We start from the raw sequence: 26,194 nt of genomic DNA, 5'->3' as shown, positions 1-26,194 counted from the left end.
TTTCATTAAGCGAAGTTTTAAATGAATAGAGAGGGTAAATAAGGAAAACATCAGCTTTTGGAAGTATGACTGACGACCTGGACTGAATATTCAAAGAGGGCGTGAACTGTGGTGACCTAGTGGACCGAAATATGATTACCGAGTTTCATTATAAATCAATATTTGCTCTAGGATTAGCACCTTACCAGCACCAAGATATACTGTATGCTCAGAGTACCTAATATACTGCCTGCCTGCCTAATATATATCCTGCTAAATGATTGCTTTTCTGCAAAAGATTTGCATATACTTCTGTGTCAACTGTGAAGTGTTATCTATAGCTCCGGTAACTTTACCTCCTCTACTATTCCGGGTGAAATTAATTATGCGCAAATAGCTCAGCAAAGTTCTGCAACATTTGACGTTGCCTAATTTGAAAATTTCTAATTAACTCAAGCGCGATAATTTCTGCGTCGCGTCACTTAAACGCGATGTCTTGGCGCATTAAATCACTTCATATTGAGTTGGAAAAAATTTTACCTTGCAAGAGAAATTAACCTCTTGGTAGACAAGAGCGATATGATTTGAAAAGTCTTTGCTCTGAATGGAGCAACAATCGAACCACAGACGCTCACTCTGCTTCCACTGAAAGGGTGACAACGGCGACACGCCGCTGACATTCCCTGGCTTGAATTTTGCAAATGGAAAGATCATTACGGCCTCTCTTGCGTCCACGGATTACCCCTTTCCTCGTCTCTGACTAAATGAAGTGTAGGGTCGAGAGAAGTAGAGAGAGACAGAGAGGGAGAGAGAGAAAGGGATTGAATAGAAATAATCATTAATAGTGGTTGCTCTCTGCAAATTTCCCCATAGCGTAGCGCATAGTGAGTGCACATCGCACCTACCAGGAATCAGAGTCATGCCCTCAAGTCTAATTTAAATTAATTAAGAATTTTGTACACCAGCAGTAACAGTTGAAAACATAAAAAAAATAAAAGAATGAGCACACCCGGGTTGGGAAGGTAGAACGCGGTGGTCTAATGGGAGAGTAGGAGACGAGCTCCATAGGATCTGTGAGGCCATTCAAATGCTTTGTCCTCCCCACACCAACACCCGTTCGCTCGGCCTTCCCCCCCTCCTCCCCCTCCCAACCGCCATGGAACCCAACCCGGCGCGAGATATCCCTTTCGTATGAGCGCTGTCGTCAACGCGACGGGTGAAGACACTCGCGGGCTGTACACGCCGGGAGAGGGTTGATTAATTCCTTACACGGGTCGAGATCGAGTGATTAATGCGGAAAAGGGGACTCGTCATGTCCTTCATTCTCTTTGAAATGGTGGGGGAGGAAAAAAATTCCCAAAGGGATATCTCGCATCGCCTCTCTCGTTCTCTCGCTTCGTTTTAATCGCATTTTTTTTTAGCAATTGTGTCACCCATTCTCGTTCGCTCGCTGCCGGCGAGTTATTTACGCGTGGGTCTTAACAAGAGTATGAGGATGAATGGAGGCGAACAGAATTGGCAGGGAGTTGAGGCCTAGCGTCGTTCGCGGAAACAATTTTTGCACCCTGACGGTGCTTCAGTGATAACAACGTGTCGCCGAAAGGATTTTTGAACATTGTTTAATGTATTTACTGCCTAAAATAGAGATGAAACGCTTGTGGCTATATTTTGCTATGCGTCCTCGCCGCCTTTTTTTTATCAGCCAACCACGATGAAGACCGGAGATGAGGAGGTCTCATGATTCGTACTCAGGGGGGGGGAGAGAGGGGGGGATATATAAGACAATCGGGGAAATTTCTGCTTCCCTAATTGAAGTTTTAATATCTAAAATGAAATTAACATTAATAATGACTTAGGTGGTTTTGAAATTCTCTGAGAGAGTAACGTAAAAATGTAATTTTTAGAAGTTCGACCGGGAGGGGATAATTAACGTGATTCATGGCTCCTGGCCTTCGGGGTGTTATGCTCTATAGTATTTCAATAGTACATTGAGTGTAATGCTATGCAAAGAAAATAAATATGCTTGATGAGATTCCCCTGAGATTTAAGAGAAAATTTTACTTAAATATATTAATGAAATGAAACATTTTATCAAATTCCAAAGGTTTATTGAAGGTATGTATTGCCGGCCCTGGTGGTGGCAGGGTAACGTCCTCGCGGGTTCAATTCTCGCCTGGGTGGGTTTTTCTCCACCTTGGGCTTGGGTGTTCGTAATCGTGTCCATCACTGTTGATAGTCCGATGCAAAAGGCCAAAAAATGCTGCTTTTTGACTAAGAATAAATGAATGAATAAATGTATCCTAATATTTTTACAAGGATTTTCAAGCCGAGGAATCTACGAAAATCAACTAAATCGGAGAAAGGAATGGTGAAAAAGTGGCCCAAAACTGTGGGGTTTTTTTCCCACGCGACTGGTTACGGGGCGCCGGAATTCGGTCACGTGCGCGATGATACTCTCGTGATGATACACCCGTGCCTCTCGGCGAGGCGATCCGAGCACTGGAAGTGGGTTCCGCGTCACTTTGCCCAAGGTCATTAATCAACTTGAGCCCTGCTCGAGAGATGCGGGTGCATGTAGGCAATTGAAGGAAAATAATTCAAAATTTACAACTTAAAAAAAACATACAGTTTAGCATGTCGGTAATACGCTATGCCTAAAGCTAAGTGAGACCAATGTTCATTCCGTAAAAGAGTGGAGAATATCGTGATTAATTACTAAAAATAATTAATTGGTTAAAAGTGCACAACATGATTTATTACTTGTACACTCTTAATGTTTCCTTTCTGAGGCTGAGTCCTTTGTTATACATGATTCTTTCTTCTCTAAATTAAGTGATAATGAAAAAATTGTCGCAATAATATGGTCCTAGGGATTATTAATTGTTTATTACATCGCCAATTAAATCCTAGAATGTTGGGTATTAAAATTATGATTCCTATATACAAGGTGTACACGTAAAATAACCATCCAAGCAAATTTTGGAGGAAAATAGCCTATCTAGAGCAATGAGACCATAGTTACCTTCCTAATACTCCCTTTGAGAACTAACTACACCGATTTCCCTCTTTTCCACTATTCAAAACAATCGGCCAAGTCCTCTTTCGGAATGGTCATCAGCTGTCTCATCTTATTCTCTTTTATCTCCTCAACGTTTAGAATTTCGTGCTCCAAACCGCAAACGAAAACCCAGGTTTTCTAATAAAGGTCATTACTTGAGATTAGTTACGGGTACACCGCTACGACCCCGAAACAAACGCCCGGTCTTCCCAAGAGTTGATTGACGAGATTAAGGAAAATGTATGGAGGCAGCTGATGACTATTCCGGAAAAGGACTTTTCGGATTGTTTTGAAAAGTGTAAGAGTACCTGGCATAAATGAGTGCAACCCCAAAAGGAGTAAGACCTCATTGCTCTAGGTGGATTATTTTTAATCAAAATATTGCATGGTTGGATGGTTTCCGGGCAGAACTCGTATGCTCGCTCACACTCAACAGTAAAAATGTAACGCCCTCGTCGTTATTTCAATGTTCAGCCTTCAAATTTAAGAGTATAGCGTTGTTATCGTTTTCACATCATATCACTCGCCACCGAAAGTGTGTCGATTTCCTTTCGTTGATTTCTCTCTTCCGCACTCCACATGGACACCATTTTCTCTTCTGTTCCTCTTCGTTCAGTTTTATTTCTACACCCGCATCATCCTCATTTTTTTGACCTTTGGAACTTCGGATATCAACATTGCAGGAACACGGTTCGAATGACTTACCCCTAATTGAGCGATACAACACGAAGATTTCTTCTTAATAATAATTCCTTGTTTTTGTCTTCCTTGAGCAGCAACTAAATTCTGGTAGCATGCTTTTCATTTTAAACGGGTTTCTGCATTTCCGTGTTGGATTTATTTTATTTCCCGTTTGATTCCTTTAGAGATAGGCGAATGATTTACCGCTGAATTTTTTTCTTCATTGACATAAACATTGATTCCTTCGTGCCCTGTATATACAGGTTCCGTCTATCATCAGTGATGGCGTCGTCCAAATAAGCAGGTTCATTTTCAATACGTTGCAAAAGTTCACTTGAAATTTCTACTCGGTTGGTTTTTCGTGACACGATCGGCGCGCAGAGGTTTACAATAACCGACGTCCGGCCATTTGCACAGCTCGGAGAGCACTGAGACCGGTTTCGCGGCAAAGATGAGCGTTGCCCCCCCCACCTCTCTTAGTGCTTCGATCCCACTCCGACCAATAGGAGAGGCGTGGGAAATTTATTTGCATTAATTTTGGTACGCAACCTGTAGAACCCTTCACCTTTTCTCTTCCCCGAACTGAAATATCCCTTATAATGATAAATCCCTCCCATTCATTTTAATTTTATATTCCTGATGCAATTAAACCATTGGTGTCGAGGATTCTCGCTAGGTTTCTCCAATATTTTTTATATGTACCTTCCTCCAAAGCTTTATTTATGAGTTCATTTTGACCAAATAAGTTTTCTGCTGAAAAAATTTATTTGGCCAAATTTTTTGTCGAAACTAGACGTTTTGAGGACGTGGAATACAGTTTTTTAATTGCATTAAAATTCATAATTGAAAACTATGATTCGCTTCAGGCCCTTTTAGTAAATTTTTTTTTTTAACTCTAAGAGAACTTTTCACACATATGATTTTTATATAACCATAATGACAATTCACCTTTATTTTGCACACTTCATAGCTCAATTCAGGGAAGTTGACAAGAATGGTGACGTTGAAATTCTCTTATCCGTTGTTTTATTCTCTAAATTCATAGAATGATGGGATCTTCATCGCTTGCAGTCTGATGCCACTTCATTTCCTTCTGCGGAATCGGTTTTTAGTTTTTGCCGGCCTAACCTCTCCTCTCCGCCCGCGGGAGAAGCGCGGCAGACGGTTTGTTTCTTCCGCCAACCGTCCGTATGACCTGTAGCGACTTCCTTCCCTTCCACTCCACTCAAACATCCCAGCACTCCCGTTTTTAAAAATGACACTCTCTCTCGGACTCTCGCGTTTCAAACAGGGCCAATCCCTCGCGCTCGTCTCCTAACACACATACATATCCTCACTCATCTGTAACTTTCAACTCCAATATCCGACGCGTCATCAAAAAGGCTCGCCAAAGGAACGTGTTGATTTTCTGGAAATTTCAAATCAAAACTCTTCTCTCCAAAACTTCCGAGGCGAGCGACGTCCGACGAGTGGAACATGGAAACATGGTTGGTGGAAGGGGAGGGAATCGCAAATTGGGGTGGGGAGGGAGGCGGTCAAGTGGAAAGGGGATGGGGTATAATGGGGCGGGAAGGACCTCTCGGACGACGTTTTGCCCAATTTTACTCTCCCTATTCCGTGTTCAGCTCACAGAATGCCCTCGGGTCAGACCCTAGAGTTGTCGCTGCGCGTAAACGACGAACTCTCCCTTTGAGTTGTGGCTTGGTCACGTTCAGGTGCCATGCGAGAGCACGCGAAACTTTATATTTCGCCCGGCCTCCACATAATTTCCCAGGTTCAAACGGAAGGCACAAAGGCAGGTTTGTAGACGAGACGGGAGTTAGACTCAGTGTTGCACTCAGGTGAAGATATCAACTTAGGATTCGAACCGCCATCTAATTTCACGTTTTCCGCATTTTCATATGAACGATTGGGATATGTTTTGTCCCGCAGATTTTTCTTCTCGCTTTGTTACGAATTATCCTCTTGATCGTAGTTCGGAGAAGAGATTTCTCGAATTTAATAGTTGTCTATAATAGCTAGAAATGCTTTTACAACATCGTGGTATTTCACAACTTCCGAGAAGTAACTAAGACTCCACATTCACCAGAGTAAATTTATCAAAATTTCGATCTGCTGCTTTAAAATACATGTGCCGTCAATTACCTGACTAAACCTACACGTCAGGGAGAGAAATTTAAACGGTTTAGAATGAAAACATTGTATTAGACAAGGCATTTGAATTCAGTGCTGTTTGCAATGTGTTACATATTTCCTTCGCTAGCGACTGAAGTTGGGATAATGGTGTCGAGGTTTGGGAGCCCTCAGAGTGAACAGGAGCAGAATTAACCCCAGAACGATAACCGGGGTGAAAAACACCCCAGAGCGGGTTGAAATCTCGCGCCAAACGAAAACAGCTTACGTTTGCGACTCAGGACATTTACCATAATTCACGTCAATCAATGTTTCACGTGATTATATATTGAAATACAAAAAAAAATGAGCCCACATAGAACTCTCATAGTCATAATGGGCGTGAGATATGAATTTTTGAAAATTGTCACCCCACGTTACCAGAAAAGGGTGAAAAAAATAGCGTTACCGTTCTATGGTTAAGGAGGAAAGGACTAGGAATAGGAATGCGTAAGAAAGGGAAGGGAGGGTAATGGTTCGGAGGGAGAAGGCGTGAAGAAGAGAGGCAGGGAGCAAGGGAGGATGACCGTCCCCAGGTCGGATTCGCGAATGCGAGATTAAAGCGAAGCGAATCGGACGTGACGAGAATGCAAAGGATGGCAGGAGAGTCTGACGGGCGAATGACATCGAGAAGAGTCGAAAAAATCCCCGCGAGAGAGTGAAAGGGAAGGAGAAAGTTAGTTTGCGAGGAAAGTGCAATGACATGAAGAAGGGACAGTCTTTCCCCGACCTTAGGACAGATGACTCCTGCGCGTAGTGAAAAAAACTTGCAAGCCTTTTCATTCCTGGCTGGTGACCTAACACCACCCGCCACACGCCTTCGCGGCGGATGGCGGATTATTATGTAGATTTAGATTCCCTCCCGGGCTGGAGAACGTCTCGGTATGTCCATATCTTCCACTAAAACAAATGCAGTATTATAGAGTGAATATTTTTTAAAGATTATTGTTGTTGTACTTTTTAGGTAATTTATGGATGGACAGAGCTTTTACAATTGTAAAGAAATACTTTTACTTGCCACTCCTTACATTAAAACGACCTTACATCGGACACTTAAGGGGGATCGAGATGATGCGGGGGCTAACGTACTGGCTCCCCACCCTGAGGGCGCGGGTTCAAATCCCGGCGGTGTTGAATATTTTTCAGAGGTATCTCGATCCCTACTTGAGGTGCTTTGTGGAGGGCACTTTGAGTGAGTACGCCGTCCGTCGGATGGGACGTTAAACTGTGGACCCCTTGGCACCTTTCGTAAAGAGTAGGCCGGGTTTCTCTCCACCCTTCATCCTTTCCTGTCCATCCCCTATGGCGCAAATGACCTCAGCTGTCGGTCGCCTCCCCTAAAAACTACTACTACTACGGACACTTAAGTAAATCTGTCTTAAATTCTGCATACTTCTTTCCTCCTATCATCTTGATACTCAATCGACGGTCAGAGTCCAACAATTGACAATGAACCCGAGCCACGTTGTTGTCGGTTTTGCTGGTTGACGGCCGCCAAGAGCGTTGTTCGTCGTGCACGTATTCCCGGCTCTCCTTAAAGGCCTTTAAACACCTCGAAACTCGTGGGTAGGATTGAACAGAGTCCCCGTAAGCCCCACGAATCATTTTGTTGGTCTCCTCAACAGATTTTTTCAGTTTAGCAATAAACTTAGTAATTGCGTAACGTTCCTCAATCATCGATTCCATTTTTTTCGTGACACGGTCGGCGCGCAGAGATTTAAAATAACTGATAAGCTGCGGCTTTCACAGCTTGGAGAGCACTGAGACCGGTTTTGTGGCATAGCTTAGCGTCCCCCTCACCTACTTCCAAGTGGTGCGATCCCACTCCAATCAATAGGAGCGGCGCGGGACATTTAATTGCAATACTTTTGGAACGCACCCTGTATTCTGGAGATTTACTCCGGAACAACTTTCAAAGTTCAAATGGCGGATCTCAATGATAAGAAGATCCATCTAGTTTTGCTAGATTCCTCCAACGGCGTGTATGTGGTGCGTGAAACAAGATGGAGAGATGGCGGGGAAGGGAGAGTGCTCTCGAATGGAGAGCGAGGCCACCCTCGGTGGAGGTGGATTGCCTCGCCGTTCGGACGTGACGAGGAGCCCCACCGGCCGAGGAGGCGCTCTCGGGGCTGAGCAAGCAGGAGAGAGGGCGAGGACATCCCGTGTTGAATGCCACCGTAGCGGCGCGCGTACACACCCCGGGTGTAATCATTACACACGTGTGTGTGTGCCCACACGCGCAAATGGAAGGGAGTTAATGGAGGTGGGCTTTCGACACGGCACTCAACGCCCTCTCCTCCCGCGGCAGCTCACCGTCGCCACAACGCCCGCCTCATCCCTCTCCCTTTCGCCTCATATCATCCTTCTCCCTCCCTCTCACGTCTCTCATCGCGGGAGCCTTTTGTCTCTCACGTCCCTTGTCCTTTTAGTGCCCTCTTAAACACCAGGCATTTTTTAAACATTTGCCAAGCGACGCCATCATTTTATTATCATTCTGCCAACCAATCTGAGTTAGGGTTTTGTTGGAACCTGGAAAGTGACGCGAATGTCGTTGGCTCCTAAAGAACTTGGCACTTCAAAAATCTCAGTTTAACATGGTTACTGCTTGCTTCAAGCTTAAACTTCTTTAGATCTATACACTTTCTATTCCATATCATTCTATTTAAAGTGCATATTAACTGTCTTTCTCAATCTACCTCGCTAGCCTAGTATTCATAACTCCTGTCAACATTACGTTAATTATCTACCATCTATCGCAATAGCTGAACATAGTTGAGATTTTATTCTACCATATTTCAACATTAAATAGTCTATAAATATATTCTCACCCTAAATTACTGCCTCGGTCAAATTTGTCCACAAAAACTTGTTTCCCTCTTATGTAATGTACTAACTTTTATTTCTTTCTTCCCGCTTTCCGTCCATGTAGTTTCCTCATTGCCCTGGGCTTAAACATCCTCCTCCCCTCCAATCTAAGCATTGGAAGCATGCACACCCAATTATATGCATCACACCAAACACTGCTAATAATCCTTTCCTTAATTCATTAATTTTGGCCTCTGGCATCAACTCATTTTCGAAGGTGCTTCCTTCGCTTGCAAAATTATTCCCCCAATGTCCGTACTGCACCTAATATGTCTACTGATCTACCTGGTCTAATTCACGCTCTTTCATACGAGGAAATGTTCAGTTTGACCGTCTTAATTGTTGATGCTTCCTTCTTAAGCCCTCCCGATGTCCCATCTATTCTCCCGTGCTAAAGCTAAAATGGTTTCCCTCTAATAAAAGTACCATATCGCTTTTAAATTCATCCCATTCCTATATTTTATTGCAGTATTGATTTTCTTCATTTACCGTCTTTATAAAATTTCAGATGTCATATCCATTTTTGAAATTCTCAATTAATTGGTTTTACCACCTTTGATTTGGGAATAATTTCAGGATAGAGCATTTCCTGTTAACTTTGGAAATAGGTATCCTAACACCATTTTCACTTCGTAACCTTTGCAGGGTCGGGTCATTCCCTCAGCTGGTATACATAAGGATCCCAGTGCATCAAGGGCCTCAGTCCTGTTGGCGACAGGGTTTTTATGGGTTTTATAATTCATACAAAACTATATCTTTTTTTTAACAATGTTGAATCTCATGCAAAATTATTAACGCGCAAGCGAGGGCAATCTCATTGGGTACCATTAGAATCGAAATAATGTGAGATATTCTTTACCTTGAACCTTTCGGTTGTTTTTTTCGCATAAATTATGTTTGGAACCATTTAAATGTCAAAGACTTTGCAAATAAATGAAAAGGCTCCCTTGAAACACATCATGGCGTAATGAAAGTCAAAATGAACAACAGTCATAACTGTGTATAAAAAAATTACGAATGATTTTTTTCTAAAATAATGAAGAAAGATACAAGAGCCAAGGTTTTCAAGAATGATGCACGTAACACTCCCATGCCAACTTGAGTTGATCTTGTCCCACAATCTTGGGATGGAGCACTAGAGAATAAATGCAAATACGAGTACATAACTTATGGAAATTTCACCAAAATTCATACGTATTCTCTGGTTTATTTCTGCGAGGAGTAGCATTATTTCTCTCCATTTTCAAGAGCACGGTGGACTGATGTGTAGGATGTCTTTGTGGCCGCGTTCACAGCTTCATTCCACTTTTCGAGACGACTACTCGAAGGCAAAGCGATGGTGCTTCTGCGGTCCACTTCAAATTTCCCCCTTCCCCCCCTCCCCCATCGACCCCTCGGTCCTTCCACCCTTTGCACCACCCCACCCGTCCAACTACATCCTCCCCTCCTGCACGTGCTATCCTACCCCTTCCGGCCACTCTTTTCGCCCAGCCCCCACCCGCACCCCCACCAAAACTCCATGGACATTCCCCGCACCACGCATTGTCGCCCATTTCACCCGTCTCATCCAATTCCACGCCGAGAAAACCTAGATCCACACGACCGATGGCGCCTTAAAAGGCAGCCACCGAGCCCTCCCATCGAAGCACCACCTCGGCTACTTGGCAGTTTAAGCTTATTGCGGCGTGGTGTGTCCCCGATTGAACGACGTTTTTCTTCCTCTCCGTCCCTCAACGACCCCCCCCCCTCAAACGAGCTGTCCCCTCTCCCCCGCGTCCGGGAGAATCGAGGAAATGGGTGAGTGCACCGTATTCCCACGCGACCTTCGAATCCCAGGGAAATATTCCCAGTGGAATCCAGATCTCTTCTTTGGTTTCCACGTGTGTAGAGGGCTTTTGAGTGCCGAATGGGGCGTTAAAATTAGAGGACTCCCTGGCGCCTTACTTTTCAGGCTTAGTCGATCGTGGCCAAACATTTTCTCAAAGGCGACCCATTTATTTTACCCTTGGCTTCCTACCTAAAAGGAATTTCTAATGGGTAACATTCGTATACATGATTTATCAATTTTTTAATATTCCCTTTCTCGAAGTCTTTAAAGAATTTTTGAAATGAAACCAAAGTGACGTTTTCCACATAAACTCATGGAACTTATTCATTTTCCACAATTTCAATATTTTATTTGACTATAACCAGAATAATGCAACAATTTCAGAGTATAAAAATTATTCGTCTTGACCGGGATTCAAACCCGGATATCTCAATGTCCGAACGAGTGCTTTAGCCAGTTAAGCAACCGAGGCCTCTGGCGAATGATTATTACATTTTGAAATTGTTTCATTGAATTGCATATTAGCGGATGACTCCGCTAAAAGTTACTTTTGCGTCATTTCCCGCAGTTTCTTTGGAATATAACCAGAGTAGTTCATATTATTACGTGGGTCGTTCAATTACTCCTTAGAAAATTCAAGAGATGAGGCTTCTGGTATTGGTAAAGGTTTGCTTTTTGTAAGTTTTTTTCCTCATTATACTGCTGTTTAAGTTTTAAAAATATCCATCACAGGGTTTCATTTTCAAAGTCAGTCGAAGCAACAAACTTTGGTTTCTTTAGAAAAGTCCAAAATAATAAGTGTTTTGCGGTGATTAAACACATCTTTTTAAAAGCCTTAACACCAAAAGAGATCAAAGCCGAGTTGGATGAAGTTCATAGCACATGTGCTCCTTGTTTTGTAACTGTATATAATAGGGAAAATGAGTTAATACGTGGCCGAAAATCCACAAGTGATGATTAGCGCTCGGTGCATTCAGTGGAAGTGACTTCCTCCGAAATGATTCACATTATGGTTTGGAGCTATCAACGATCAAAGTTTGAGAAATATTTGAGGTCCTAGACATATTACAAGACAGTAAAGTGTAATCAATTTTGCACGAAAAATTGAGTCTGAAAACATCTCGTAGAGATGTGTGTTATGTCTGCTCTCAGTTGAGAATTAACGCAACAAACGTGTGGTCGATTCGGAGACTCGGGTTTTGGCCCTTTTCCGTCGCAATCCTGACGAGTTTCTGCATCGATACATAACTGTGGATGAAACATTACTATACTACTATGTACACGCCAGAGGTAAAGGAACAGTCGAAACTATGAATTTCGAAAAGCGATCCGACTCCGAAGAAGGCGAAGACGGTGAAATTGGCCGACAAGGCGATGGCCACGATTTTTTGCGATGCACCCCAAATCGCATGCATTGATTGCTTAAAGGAAAAGACAAACGATAAATGGAGAGTATTATACGTCGTTATTACACCGGTTGAGAAAAGGAGTCAAGAAAAAAACCTCTTAATTTGGCAAAGGAGAAAACTCTTCCATCGAGACAATGCTCGGGTGCACTCGGGCACAATTTTCGTGGTAAAAAATATGGAATTGAAGTTTGAATCATTAAAAAATGATCAGTATTCACCATATTTGACCCCCGGGGATTTTTTTTATTTGCAAAATTGAAAAAAAAGGTTCGACGGGGAAAGCAGTTAACGCTGATCTAGGTGGTCATTGCCAACACAGATGCATATTTTGATGACCTTCCGAGATCCTACTTTTTGGACGGCTTAAAAAAAGTTGGAGAAACGCAGGAAAAATTCTATCGAGCTGAAAAGAGAACTAAAAAAAACAAAAAAATCTACTCAAAATAATGAGTTTTTTGCATTTTTTTCTAAGGACATCTTGAACGACCCACGTATTATACACGGAAGACTAGGTTTAAATACAATATTTTCAGAAAAAATATCTTATGTCTGTGAAACGAAATTTATCGGCATTGAGTAGGAAGCAACCAAGGGGCGTTTGGGAAAATCTCCTAGCTCGCGAATCCTCTGGTCTCCTGAATCTTCAATCTATTCAAAAGTACTGTCTAAATTAGGTCCCAGGTTTCCTCCGCTCTTGCTCTAATCCTTGAAATCTGATCCAGGCCTTAATACCGACCTATCGCGAATTTGGAAAATTACTCGTACTTATGCGAAGTTACCCATGATCTGTAGCTGCAAATGACCGAATCAATTGACATCCTCTCATCTTGAAGCAAGCCTTCACTGGGCATTGATTTTATTAATTACGCAGAAGCATAATGCATTGATATGTTCCGTCTCAGAAGCTGATGAAGCTCTAATACTCTTATGAAATCATCAAGGGAAGGAATAACTCTATTGTCATACTAATTAAAACGGCTACATTTTTCTCAGGAATCAATTAATGCTTCCGAAATATATAATTTAAATTATTACCTCAGATTTTATAACCGAATACAAAGTATTGTAATAATTATTTGCCTCCCCTATTGAGAAAAATCTAATTTTAATTCATGAAATTCTCATAGCTTGATATTATAGCCGATATCTATCCATCCTAATCTGAGTCATCCACATTTAATATGCTTCCTCCTGTTTATAACTGAAAAATATATTAGCAATAAAAATTATTTGAAATATGCAATGCTTTCTAGCTCTACTTTCGAAGGACTCATTAGGCTTTCATCTTGCGGATCATATTAGAAAATTCTTTAAACAATTTGGATCCTTCAGAAAAATGGACTAACCTTGAAAGCTCTTCATTTAGCGGCAATTGCAAGGTAGAACTCAATTTATTCCAGGTGGAGGGTAAGCATATCGATTGGGCGATTGACTTTAAAATTAAATCGACAAAGATATATGGCTGCCTGAGGAATTCGAGATAGGTTATTCAGCGTATATGGGTCAAGGACTCGAGGCCTCATAAATTCTTTCCCAGGTCAGTGGCTGGCCCTGCGTCAATTGAAAAAAAGCGTCATTGAGCCTCTTGGTGCAATGAGATTCCCCCTCCTACGTGATCGTGCGCAATTGCAGGATTTCAGAATTCTTATTCCTTTTCTAGTGTAAGACCATGTTGCAAATGGTAAAGCGGTTCAAAAGGAAGTTTGGAAATTACATCCATTTCTCAGACTTGCCTTTCCATGCCTTTTTTAAAAAAAAAGAATGGATTAATCTTCTGTTAAAAAATGAATTATATCGCTACTATTAATTACTATTATCTCTGAACATCAAAAGTGTACCGCTGTATTATTGATGTCATGGAATCAAAACTTTTCTCCGTGGACACAGCATGGAAAAATTTGATGCGTCTTTTATACCTTCAACCTCGTTTACCACGAGGTGCATACGTGTACAGGTTCCAAAGTCTGCTGATTGTTTTGCTATACTAATTATACCAGAAAGTTGAAACTTGTTTAAATGTTTAGCGTAATCTCCCTGCAGACGTGCCTAGATTTGAAAGCGTCGACGCTATTTCGAGCCCATGACCGCCTAGAAAGTTTCTATGTATAAAGTCCCTTTTGCTCACTGGAAATGCCGGCTGGCCCGTAGCTCCCATTTGTACACGACAGTTGACAATCCTTGAGCATTTGCACCCTCGAGCGCCAATTTTTCATTTCACGCATCACCGCTTGTCCTACTCAATTGACGATCCATTTCTGCATGAGCTGAAGGACGCAATTGGAGTTAACGGATGATCACGCGGTTATTTAGCTATAAATATACGCCATAGTAAATATAAATAACGCTTCTCGCCCTAGCAGCATGCACATAAATCCTGTGCACTGTGCGATGCAGCAATCATGTGTCATAAAGAATGGCTGCTCATTTAAACTCAACCACACCCCAGCATCGACTTCCATTCCCGAGAAGCAAATTGGGCGATCCTTGTACGATATATTGAACGCAACTCGTAGGGATATACTGAAGAATATAACGGTCTATCACTAACTATACTAGGTACTCTTTAAGAGACAAATAGCGAAAGATTCCTTTCCAAAAATGTGCTCTCATTTTTAAGTATACGTTGGTAATCCCTGCTAGTGCGAATTGGATTTCATGTTTGCTTTCATTAATTCCTGACCGTGAAAATGCAGCGCAACCTGAAATTTCAGTCCACCAAAAAAGTGGACTAAATAAAATTCAGAGCATGGAAAACTAATTTGAAACCTATATCCCTTAGTAATTCCAAGTTGGTCCAAATATCGATTTCGGGACATAAGTATTCTCGGAGCCGAAAGTGTGGAGATAAGTAGTCTATTTACTGATCCTCTGACTTATTCCATAAACTTTTAATGGTCAAGCATTTATTTAAGATCGATATATATGAAATGCTCATTCGGAAAAAAAATTTCTCTGGTTTAAAGGGGTTAATCCGGGATTAGCGAACCAAAAGCACCGTTCAGGAAGTGTTCAAAGTGCGTCTTCCGATCTTCCCACTGTGCACGATTGAAATTCGAAAAACTCATATCCAAAGGCTTTCCTAGTGAGTAAATATCAGTAGAACGGCCAGTAAAACGCACAGCAAATATATTCAATGAATTTCCGACTCCTTAGCCTGCATGGTGTTTGCATTCCTTGAAATCTTAAGAAACTATGTCTATAGCAAAAATATGATTAACAGTATTTCGAATTTGAATTCGAACTCATTCTTACATTTATTTCTGGGTGACTCTTCCAGATATGGATTTGAAATAGATTTGAAATAAGGTTTCAATTATCCAGTTCTTAAAAGTTCTTCTTTTATCCTTGTATTATTTTTATATTCGCCTGATGTATTTCTGCAGATATATTATGCAAAAATATTTACTTGCCTCTTGATTTTTAAAAATTTTATTAAATTTTAAATGCTGAAATACTACCTTGATCAAAAATTTCCCGGAATTTATTCAAAAAATTAAAAATACAAGTTTATTCATCTAAATCTATATTGTCCCCTTCAAAGTAATCCCCATCGACTGCAACACACTTATGCCAGCGCTTGATCCAATCCTCGAAACATTTTTTATATTCGGTTTTCGGTATGTCCATCAGTGCTTCCTGCGATTTTTCCATTACTTCCTCTCGGCTGCTAAAACGCGTTCCCCGTAATGGTTTTTTAACTCGACTGAACAGAAAGAAGTCACAGGGAGCCAAATCAGGTGAATTCGGTGGCTGTTGGATGGTATTTGTTGCATTTTTCGTCAAAAAATTACGAATAATGATAGCACTGTGCGACGGTGCGTTATCATGGTGCAAAATCCACGAGTTTTCTGCCCACATTTCTGGTCTCTTTCGGCGAATTGCTTCACGCAAACGTCTCATAACGCCCAAATAATACTCTTTGTTTACTGTCTGGCCTTCTGGCAAAAATTCATGATGCACTACACCGTTGTAATCCATGAAAACCGTCAGCATTGCCTTCTTTTTTGACTGAAAACGACGTGGTTTTTTTGGTCTCGGCTCATTTGGTGAACGCCATTCACTTGCCTGATGTCTGGATTGCGTGTCGTACTCATAAACCCACGTCTCGTCTCCAGTAATGATCCTTTTGATGAATGTGGGATCGGATTCAGCCTCGCAAATCATGTCTTTTGCGACGTCAACACGGTCTCTTTTTTGCATGAAATTGAGGTCTTTTGGCACCAACTTTGCTGCTACACGACGGAAACCCAAATCATTAACCACAATGTCTTGGGCGGATCCATAGGCAATGTTCAAGTCCTCCGCTATTTCTCTGATGGTTAATTTGCGGTTATTGACCAACATTTCTTTTACTTTATCAATTTTTTCACCGACTTTCGATGTCGATGGTCTGCCACTGCGTTCATCATCTTCGATTGACTCACGACCACTTCTGAACCGCTCGTGCCACTGGTAAACGACCGTTTTTTTTAGAGAATCGTTGCCGAAACACTTTTCCAACATTTCCAACGTCCGTGCGCCACTAAATCCGTTTTTTACGCAAAATTTAATACAAGTTCGTTGTTGCAAATTTAAATCCGGTTATTCCGGGAACTTTTTGATCAAGGTAGTATTCACCTTTGACTTTTCAAATAGAATTATAAATACTATTTTTTATATTGAAATCAAAATCTGATTACTGATGTGATAATAAAACGTTATGCAAATAATTATTCCAAGTTGAAGTTGAAAATTTGAGCAGATGCAGCCTCATTTCCAACACTGGTCGCGGTAATAGATTGGTAGGGAATCTGGAAATGGGAGGACATGATGCATATTGATGGTAAAGCCGGACAGCCTACTTTAAAACAAACATAACGCCCGGGCGTGAATCCTGGAAACAGCTTTATTAATGCCTGGGTGAAGCATTATGATTTGGTCGAACGCCTAGCTTTCAATTTGATTGTGTAAATACTATGTATCTCGGAAGTTTTTGGACCAACACGGTCAAAGTAGTAGGGACGTAAGGAGAAGAATTGCGCTAGGCAAAGAGGCTTTCACAAGGAGGAGGGAGTTGATGACAGGGACTTTGAGTAAGGATGTTAAGAAAAGACTCGTAAAAACTTAGATATGGAGCGTAGCTATGTATGGCGCGGAAACTTGGGCATTGAAGCAGGAGGATAGACGTAGACTGGAGGCTTTTGAAATGTGGATGTGGAGAAGAATGGAGAAGGTGAAATGGACAGAGAAGAAAACAAATGAGGAAGTACTTGGTATCGTGGGCGAAGAGAGGGGTTTGTTGGGAGAAATCCTATGGAGGCAGGAAAAGTGGATGAAGGGGGTATTGACCGGCAGCGGGATGTTGAAGACTGTGATTGAGGGGAGAATGTTAGGCAAACGAGGAAAGGGAAGGAACAGGATAGGGATGTTGGACGGGATGAAGGGAGGAAGAAAGGACTCAGAGCTGAAGAGGGACCTGATGTAGAGTAGGATGTTGTGTTTTGCTAGGTGCCACAAATTCTTTAATTAGTAATTACGTCCATCCAAAAACCTACCTTAACCGGTAGATTATCTTATAGTAATATGTCATGTATATCTTTAAGGTAATATATTAAATCTACGAGGCATGCGAATCATCTGCCATCCCCTTTTGTGAATGCTGATATTAATCTTCACATTGAATACGCTGCCTTTGTTTAAAGTATTTTTTTTGTATACCAGTAAATAAATTAATAGAGTATTTGTTATTTACAATACACATATTGACATATTCACTGTCTTTTGTCACTATGAAAATGTAAGTTAGCTTATTATTTATTTTATTCTTGTGAATAAATATTAACCATCACCTATTATTCTGATTTTTACAATGATTTTATTATACATAAAAATTTACTGTGATATAGTTAATTATGGCACGATATGCGGAATTAGCTATTTTTCAGTTATAACGCTATTTACGAGAAAGCAAATTATACGACTCGTAGTTGACGACTAATGAATTACTCACACATTGATAACCAGAAGCAGTTTACAGGAGAGGTAAATAACAGAAAATTTGAAAAGGAAAATCAAATACCGCTACATTTTATTACACAATTACTCTTGTAATATAGGACCTCATCATGGTCGTAAACACTTAGGGTCTTCCTCATTTCTGCGCTGTTAACACTTTCTCTGACACCTACGATTTCTCCTTTTGCTTCAAAAAGTATATACACCCATTTTAAGGCATTATTTCAAGCAATAATTTCTGAAATGGAGCAAAAAAACTCTTCAGGCAAAGTAAACTCTAAATTGATCCTCAAGAGTCTACAGGAATACATCATTATTCTTCCTCGTGATTCATATGCGAGTTATTACATTGGTGTTAAAATTTAATGAAAGTCACGTTCATGGAAATTAAAAGCAATTATGGCTGTGCAACAGAAAATAAACGAAGGCATAGAAAGGTTAGAAATTTCAAACATTTCACGTAGAAGTCTTAAACTGTCCACCCACTCAAATTTTTCAGTACTTCCTTGATGGTTATTGAAAAGAAGAGGGGTTTTTGGTGGACTGAAATCTCAGATGACACCTCTCTCTCATTTTACCTTGAATATCTCCTCTTGTAGCTGTAGGTAGAAACGTTCACTTCCGTCACGTTTACGCTCGAATGACTTCCCATTAAGTAACCACTTTCCTAACCAATTTAACCCTACTATCTAATCATCTGGCCTCAGAGTAAAGTTTCTCATTGGAGGATATCAGAGATTCGTTAGCATACATGGGTTCGTCTATCGGGTCATCTTACCCCATGTGTTTGAGGAAGAAGTCCATATTAACTTTACTCGAGTCAAAGAAATTTCAATTCAAGAGAGAAACGTAGGAATCGAACATTAATCTGGACGGTCTAAACAAATCTAAAGACTGACCCCTTTAAATATATACGTATGCGTTATAAATTTCACTCGTTTATAGATTACTTGGCTTGGGTTGGACACTTTTGAGGTTTGAGTGTGGAGAAGGATGGAAAAGTTCAAATGGAGGAAAAGGAAAACGAACGCAGTCCTAGGCATGTTGAGGGGAGGAGATTGGAGAGATTGGGAGATCTCCATGCATTAATAAATTTCTCGTCTCCCACAGTGAGAGAAATCGCGTATAATTCGATTTTAGTTCGATTAAAAAAAGTATGGATTGCCTTTTCAGTTTCTTTCGGGTCCTCATGCCACAAAATAATGGCTAATTCTCTCTTCTTTTCCTCTCTCCGGCCTTCAGACGATCCTGACTGTAATCAGAAATTCTTTCGAGAATAATAAACAAACTTTTATGACGTCATCGATTCATTTTTTAAGAGGTCTCTCCGTCCTCCTTGTCGTAGAGAGCCTTCAGATCGGAAGAGAACCATAAAAAAGAAAGGCGGGGATATATTTTTTAAGCTCTCAATTTACGACGACACTTAATGGGATATGTCGAGGTGAAGGCTCTGATCGGAGTGAAAGGGAGGGGATTGACACATCCTTAAAGGAATACAACGTTTCCGAAATCCTTACAACCTTTTTCATCTTCCTAGAGCGCTTTGGCTTGACTCGAGGGGCATCCTTTTTTCCCAACGGATTGAGAAGTAAGATCCTCCCGAAAATGTTATTTTTTTTCAGTGGAAAAGATAGGCGTAACCGTAAATCGGTTCTAAAGCTCGATTCCTTTCCGGTTTCCTTTCCCGTGGAACGATTCGTGCCATATACGACTACAATTGGTAATTACTATCCCATGAACCTATACTGTTATTGAGCTACCAATTTGAGTATAAGGGGAATTGCGGATGAATCAGCATTGGCATAAATAGTTAAATGTGTCTATTTGGAGCTCCGATGGCAACGTGCCATTTCAATCTGACCTTTCGTTTCCTTCGCACTTTATTGTAGTTTTGTAAGATTAGACAAATAATTGGGAGATAATTTATAAAGCTCAGTATAAAAGGTCTGTCCCAAAAGTAGTAGGACTGAATCTAAAACAAAAAATGTGGTGCCAGAACTGATACATCCACTCAAAAGTCAAAAAAAGCACCCTTGTGGGTCCACACATCGCTGCCACCGGGCTTTCCACGCCTCGTGCGCCTTCTGGAAGGCAGCGTCCTGAATGCTGCTAAGCTCCATCGTCACGACCTGTCGTAACGCTTCCACCGAGCCATGGTGAGGTCCTTCCAGCAAGAATTTGAGGTGGAGGAAGAGGGAAGTGGAGCGTTGCATAATTAATTTGAATCTTCACTCACATGGTCGAGAAGCTATTGACAGATCCGCGTGCGAGTTTCCTTTTGCTCTGCCGAGAGCACTCGCGGCACCAAATTCGCACACACCTTTCTCAAGCCCTTGTATTCGGTCAAAAGTCAATTCACTTTACTTTCAGGGATTCCAAGTTCATCAAAAATCATGCGAACATTAAATCTCCGATCTCTGTCCAACAAAACCTTAACTTTTGCAATATTTTCGTCACTCTTTGAGGTTAAAAGGCGTCCTGAACGTTCGGCGTCCTCAGCGTCTTCTCTATCCTCCCGAAACAACTTGTGGCACCCAAAAACACTCCATCTATCCATGGCGTTATCACCATAAGCTGCCTTGAGCGTGTTATGACTTCACCCTTATGAATGCACCCTTCCCGGTTTTGCCCAGTTTCAAAATTCGATGGCATAGTGCTGTTCCAATAACCGGTTCATGATGGAGCGTAATGAGGTCACATTACAGAAGTTTCGAAAACGAATGATCCGCACTCTGCAAAGGCTGGGAGCCAACTACTCCAGCCTTTCCTGAGACTCCCCTTCCTCAAACCCAGCCAGGGAAACGGCCGCCCGTCCGTCCGTCTATCCGGCTGAAAAGAAGTGATACTACTTTATGGACAGTCCTGGTATATTTAGATATATTAATAGACGAATTATTTCAATGCGCTTTTGCGAATTATGCACAAAGAGAGTTTTTATCTTTGCATTATGTACTCCTAAGGTAATTGTAAATCCTTCAAAACAATTCGATTTTTGCAGGGAAATTAAAGAAAGGCGTTACTTTTTCCTCACGTAAAATGTTTTATATGAGTCGTCCAAAAAAATTTGTTTGCATTAATTTTATTAAAAGTAAGCAATGGGATATCTTCAAGGAGAGTTAGAAGTGAAAGGACTAATCAGGGGCATATTACTTGTGATTTATGACAATCGTAGAATATTCTTTATCGCTTTTGTTTTGGCAAATCCCATTGAATTTTTATTGCGTGTTCGTAGACGCCGTCTTCTTAATCCAATGGGGTCATAATCCACCCTTCCAGCATTTATGCGATGACATAAGATGCGAGTAGTAGTGGTCATCATTTCACGTTCTTCCTATTCCCAAAAAAGTCCCCTTTTTTAAATTCCTTATTCTCTCAACCTTGAGCGTGAAAATAAAGAAAATAACCCAGAAATGCCTTGGCACTGGAAGTCGAAATAAGTTGACACTAAAGTAGAATTGGAAAAATATTGCCATATTTCAGCAATAATTGAAACTATTGAAAAATTCGTATTTTTCAAAAACAGGTACAGTAAACTGAATACTGCTTGTACTTGCAAAAAAATTAGGATGCTCCAAAATAGCCGATTTAAAAAACAATGCCTACTGCCTTGCAAGACTCAACGAGGACGAAGGTGATGTTAAAAAATCTCGCAGTTGGTTAGTGTTTGCAAGAGCTTTAATATTGGAAAATTATTATCCTATATCTATCGATGGATAAAGTTTAAGTGGAGTTGCGAATAAAAAAGGTGGAATATTATGCAAAAGTATATGTTGATGAGAACGAGGAGTACTTAATAAAAAGTGAACTTATTAAGGAGTCTCAATTATTCACATAATATTTAAGACATTTTGATTTTATGTGATATTGCCAGATCAATAAAAGTGTAATAGATGATGATACAAGGGTATATTAATACTTGTGCTATTTACGTACATGTGTATGTATGTGATATGCATTTCAGTCTGTTGGCTTTGGCATCGTGCCAGTGACAGCTGTTAAAGCAAGTCATCTACAGAAACTTTGGAAGTACCACGTGACGAGCGATGCGTCTCATTGAAATTTCGCTTTGGCAAGAAAAAATGTCAGTCGAAGATTATGTAATCCTACAGATGACTTAAGGGGAGTCCGTTCTTTCTTTAAGACAGGAGGAAGATGGTTCAAGATGCTTACAAAGTGGAGGTTATCGATTTCAAAGGAAGATGTTCTTTAAGTATTAGTCCATGAAACATTGGGTCAGTCAGCCAGAATAAATATATCTTAATTTTTGTTCATTGGACAGCCCTCGTATATTCGTATTATTACCAAGTACTTAGCGTTATTGGACTAACTAAACTAATTCAGGAAATCCTTCTCAATTCTACTTATGATCTAAGAATACGATATCAAATGAAAACTATTAAACCTTTTATGCGTGTATTTATTTCATTATTCAGTGGGTTGTGAGGAAGATAATAGGGCGAAATTTTAAAGATTAATTGAAGATGTCCCACTTTAATGATAAGATTCAATGTTATAGATGAGGTGCCTGGCGTCGTGCATTCCCACGCCGAGAGGTCTTGTCCGGATTTCGGCGGAGTCAGATTTTTTGGAGTTTATAGATCCCTACTTGGACGCTACGGGGAAAGCGCATCAAGCTGCACTTGTCCGTTAGATTGAACATAGGACTGTGGGCATCTCGTCGTTTCACGACAGGGTACACTAATGCCGACGTCAGTTTTTATCTGCCATTTTTCGCTAGATCCTTGAAAATCAGGCTTTTGCCGAATTACCCAACTATCCTTGATGGCGCAAATGATCAATGCGGTCTGTCAACTGCCCTTATAACTATTAATATTTACCCCAGACATTAAAGGTGTCTACTTCTATGGAGCTGTGTGAAAACATTTACTTATTCATCGAAATTAGTAAATGGCTTGGCAAATTACGGCATCTCAACGTTAATAGATCCATAGCGTTAGTTTGCCTTGCACTACTTCCATCCGCGGGCGTAAATATGCATTAAATCCAGCCACTACCGTCAAATTCCCGATTATGCGAGATCGATCACTCACCGACTGAAGGTCCTTTACGCAATGCAGTTTCAATAATTAATGAGACCTTGATCGACCCCCTCGATCCTCAGTATCCCACATCTGCCCACGGCGTCGATCTCTTTGCCACCCCTCAGCCCGTCTCGGCACTGGATAAACGCACGCCCCCCCCCCTTATCCCATTCGTGGGCGGCGGCCAGAAAAAGCAGCGAAGACGGAAAACGACGAGCCCAATTCCCGCTCCCTCACTCCCAGCCTCCCAACGCGCCTTCCCCCTTTCCCCGCTCCACGCCCAGGGGTCCTCCTCCCTTTGTCACCCCGTCGACGAGCGACGCGTCCGTGGGACGAACACCGAAGCCCCTTCGCGCCACGCATCGCGCTGACCCCTTCTCAAACGAAATGAGAGTTCTGAATAGAGATGACAAGAGAGAAAGAAATAAAAAAAATGGCGAAGGAAGCTCTCCGTCGATTTTTAAATCGTCAAGATCACTCCATCAAAGGACAATCTACCTCCTTTTATATCTCCCCAATCGATCGAAACAAAATTTCGAGGCAAATTCTTCCCCGCTAACCCCAAAAATTGAATCCAGTTAGGAAATCAGGGATTTTGGCTTTTTTCTCCCTCCATCCTACGCTCTCTCCCTCTAACCTTCAACCGTAGTGGACCCTCTCGTTCGAACAAGACTGGACAAAAGTACGGACGTGGGTGTAACGAGCTGCGCCGTGGGTTTGGGACGGAGGAAGTAAAAAGGGCATAAGGGTGGATCGGAGGGTGTTTCAGGACTATTGTGGACCAGGGAGGTTCGTTCCCAAGGGAGACGGAGACGCTCACGTGGGTGAAACGGGTGGCAAGGTGGGGGGGGGGGGGAGGCATATGATGCGGAATGGAGACTGATGATGCCGAGCGAATTTTCACGTCGTGTTCGTGCGATCACTAAATGTAAATTGGACATGTATCGGGGGCGATTACGGAACTGTGGAGGTGAAAAAGTGGGTCGGTGAATCGGCTGAATGCTGTGATAGAGAGCTATCTCTTTGGGCAAGAAAGGGGAGAAATAGAGGGTGACTTATAGGTAAATGCATTTTAGAGTGAATATGTGTCATCTACAGTAATATGCGAGAGAAACTTACGACTTTACTTTGAATTCATGTTTTTATAGGCTAATTTTTCAGAAACGGATAAAATTCAAATTTAACTATTTAATAAATCAGAAATAATCGCTTTTCCTTCTTCAAAAGGTTGGCACTGACATAGCTGACGAATACATAAATCGTAAAAATTTCTACTTTGTTGGAACTTAAATGAAAATAATTTTTCTAAGAGAAAATATTGATTTAGGAATAAAAATTTAGAAAAGCAGTGCTGTATTACAGGATGTAAGTTGCCAGGAAGGTGTATTAATTCATTAATGATTACGGTAGGTTAAAACAGAAAAAGAATCCGGCTGGCATTTAGAGCTGTCCGTTCATTTCCTCTGCATCATTGTCACTTCCTAATTCCCCTCCCCGCGTGTCTACCGGATGAATTTGGCAGCAGACATCAAAACATTCTCATTTAGGGCCCGAGGCGAGGCCGGACTGAGGGGAGGGCCGTTGAAACGATCGCCTTTGTGTGAAAGTGGGGGAGCCGATCGGAGTAGTGATTGGTGGAACCGGAGAGGCCAGACCCCAGGGTGCACGACTCCGGCCTTCCCTCGGACATCGATCCGCTGTCCTCCCGACCGAAGGGACGCGCGGGACCGCTCGAGGGACTGGACGCGTATCCCTCTCGGTTTCAAGATTTCGCGCGTCGCCATAGTAACTGGTTGGGCAGCGGACAGGGAGCGCGTGTTGGCGTTGGAGGGGGAGATAGATAGATAAGAGGGGAGCGATGGGGGACGGGGCGGGGAGAAGGGATGTGACGGTTCCGAGAGGATGAGAAGACGTCGGCGGCGTTGATGATGATGAAAACGAAGCGCCGATGGTAGCAGCGGCTCAGGGCGCGGTGCTCAGCCGGGGGCGTGCGGCCACCAAACGCGGTTATTCCTCCAGGGGACCGCCCCCGTTTCTCAGCCCCCTCCTCTCCTCGCCTCCCTACTCTCCTTCCCTCCGTAAAACAACGGGATACCGTTCCTCCTCCTTATTCGCCTGTGTGGAGTGAAAGAGGGAGGGATGGTGGAGGTTTTATTCGTGGTGATGCTGGCGGCAACAGCATCGAGCTTCAAGAAAGGAACTCTCGTTTAGTGTTGGCCATGTGGCAAGACCACTCACCCCTTAGGTGGGGGGTGGGAGAAGGGAGAAGCGATCATCTTTATAGGTGTGACCTTGGAGGGAGAGGGATGGGGCTTGGCGCGGGGGTGGAAATGGAGTAACTTTTCTTTTGAGTGAGTCGAAATTGCGTCGTAATCCCGGGGAGCGTTACCGCTAAGCTTTCTCTTCCCCTTTGGGGGATGACGTTAAAAAAAGATGTATAGATAAAAAACCTCCATCGATGGGAGAACGGTAGGATAGAGAAGAATTCCTATGGCCCTGCGTGAAAAATTGGTGAAAGTCCAATTTTTCCTCTCTCTAATACTACGTTTTTTTTCTTTTCTACGTCGTGGGGGGGAAGGTGCGAGGACCATGGAGGAATTGGGATTTCCAAGCCCCACCATGTTGATGACAGGGTGTATTTTTAATTCATTTTCTTCCCTCCCTCCAATACCACCCCTCATCCCCGCTTTATTACCTTCCCCATTCCCAATTCCTCCCTTTGGACGATAAATACTTCGAAGGGGTGGTTAGAGCGGCGTGGAATGAGGAGGTTCGTTTACGGCCCCGCGACGGGAAATACGACCGTTCGCTTGTACCCACTCCCCTGCCACGTGATGATTGTATTGATTCGGTCCCCGCAGAGGGTTGCACCAATAAAAAACCAAGACTTCCGACCCTATCTTTTTGAAGAGATGTTATGCGACTCGCGGATGGGTTGTCGTATCTGTTGTCGCACACTTTGTCTGCTAATGGCCGCGCTTTGATCGCAATAAAGGCGAGGGGACGAATATTTTTCGAAGGGCTTCGGAGAGAGGGAAAGAGAAAGGAGGGAGGGGAAAAGCTCTCGAAAGAGTCAACAGTTGTGTTGCGGGCTCAATATCAAAGTTGAGTATGAATTTATGATGGCGGTCTAGAAGTTACCGAACCCGCAAATTATCGTTTGCAA

The sequence above is a fragment of the Hetaerina americana genome, unplaced genomic scaffold, assembly GCF_022747635.1.
Source record: "Hetaerina americana unplaced genomic scaffold, ioHetAmer1.1.p SCAF_4, whole genome shotgun sequence".
Lineage (NCBI taxonomy): Eukaryota > Metazoa > Arthropoda > Insecta > Odonata > Calopterygidae > Hetaerina > Hetaerina americana.
Note: the sequence above shows the minus strand (reverse complement) of the source record.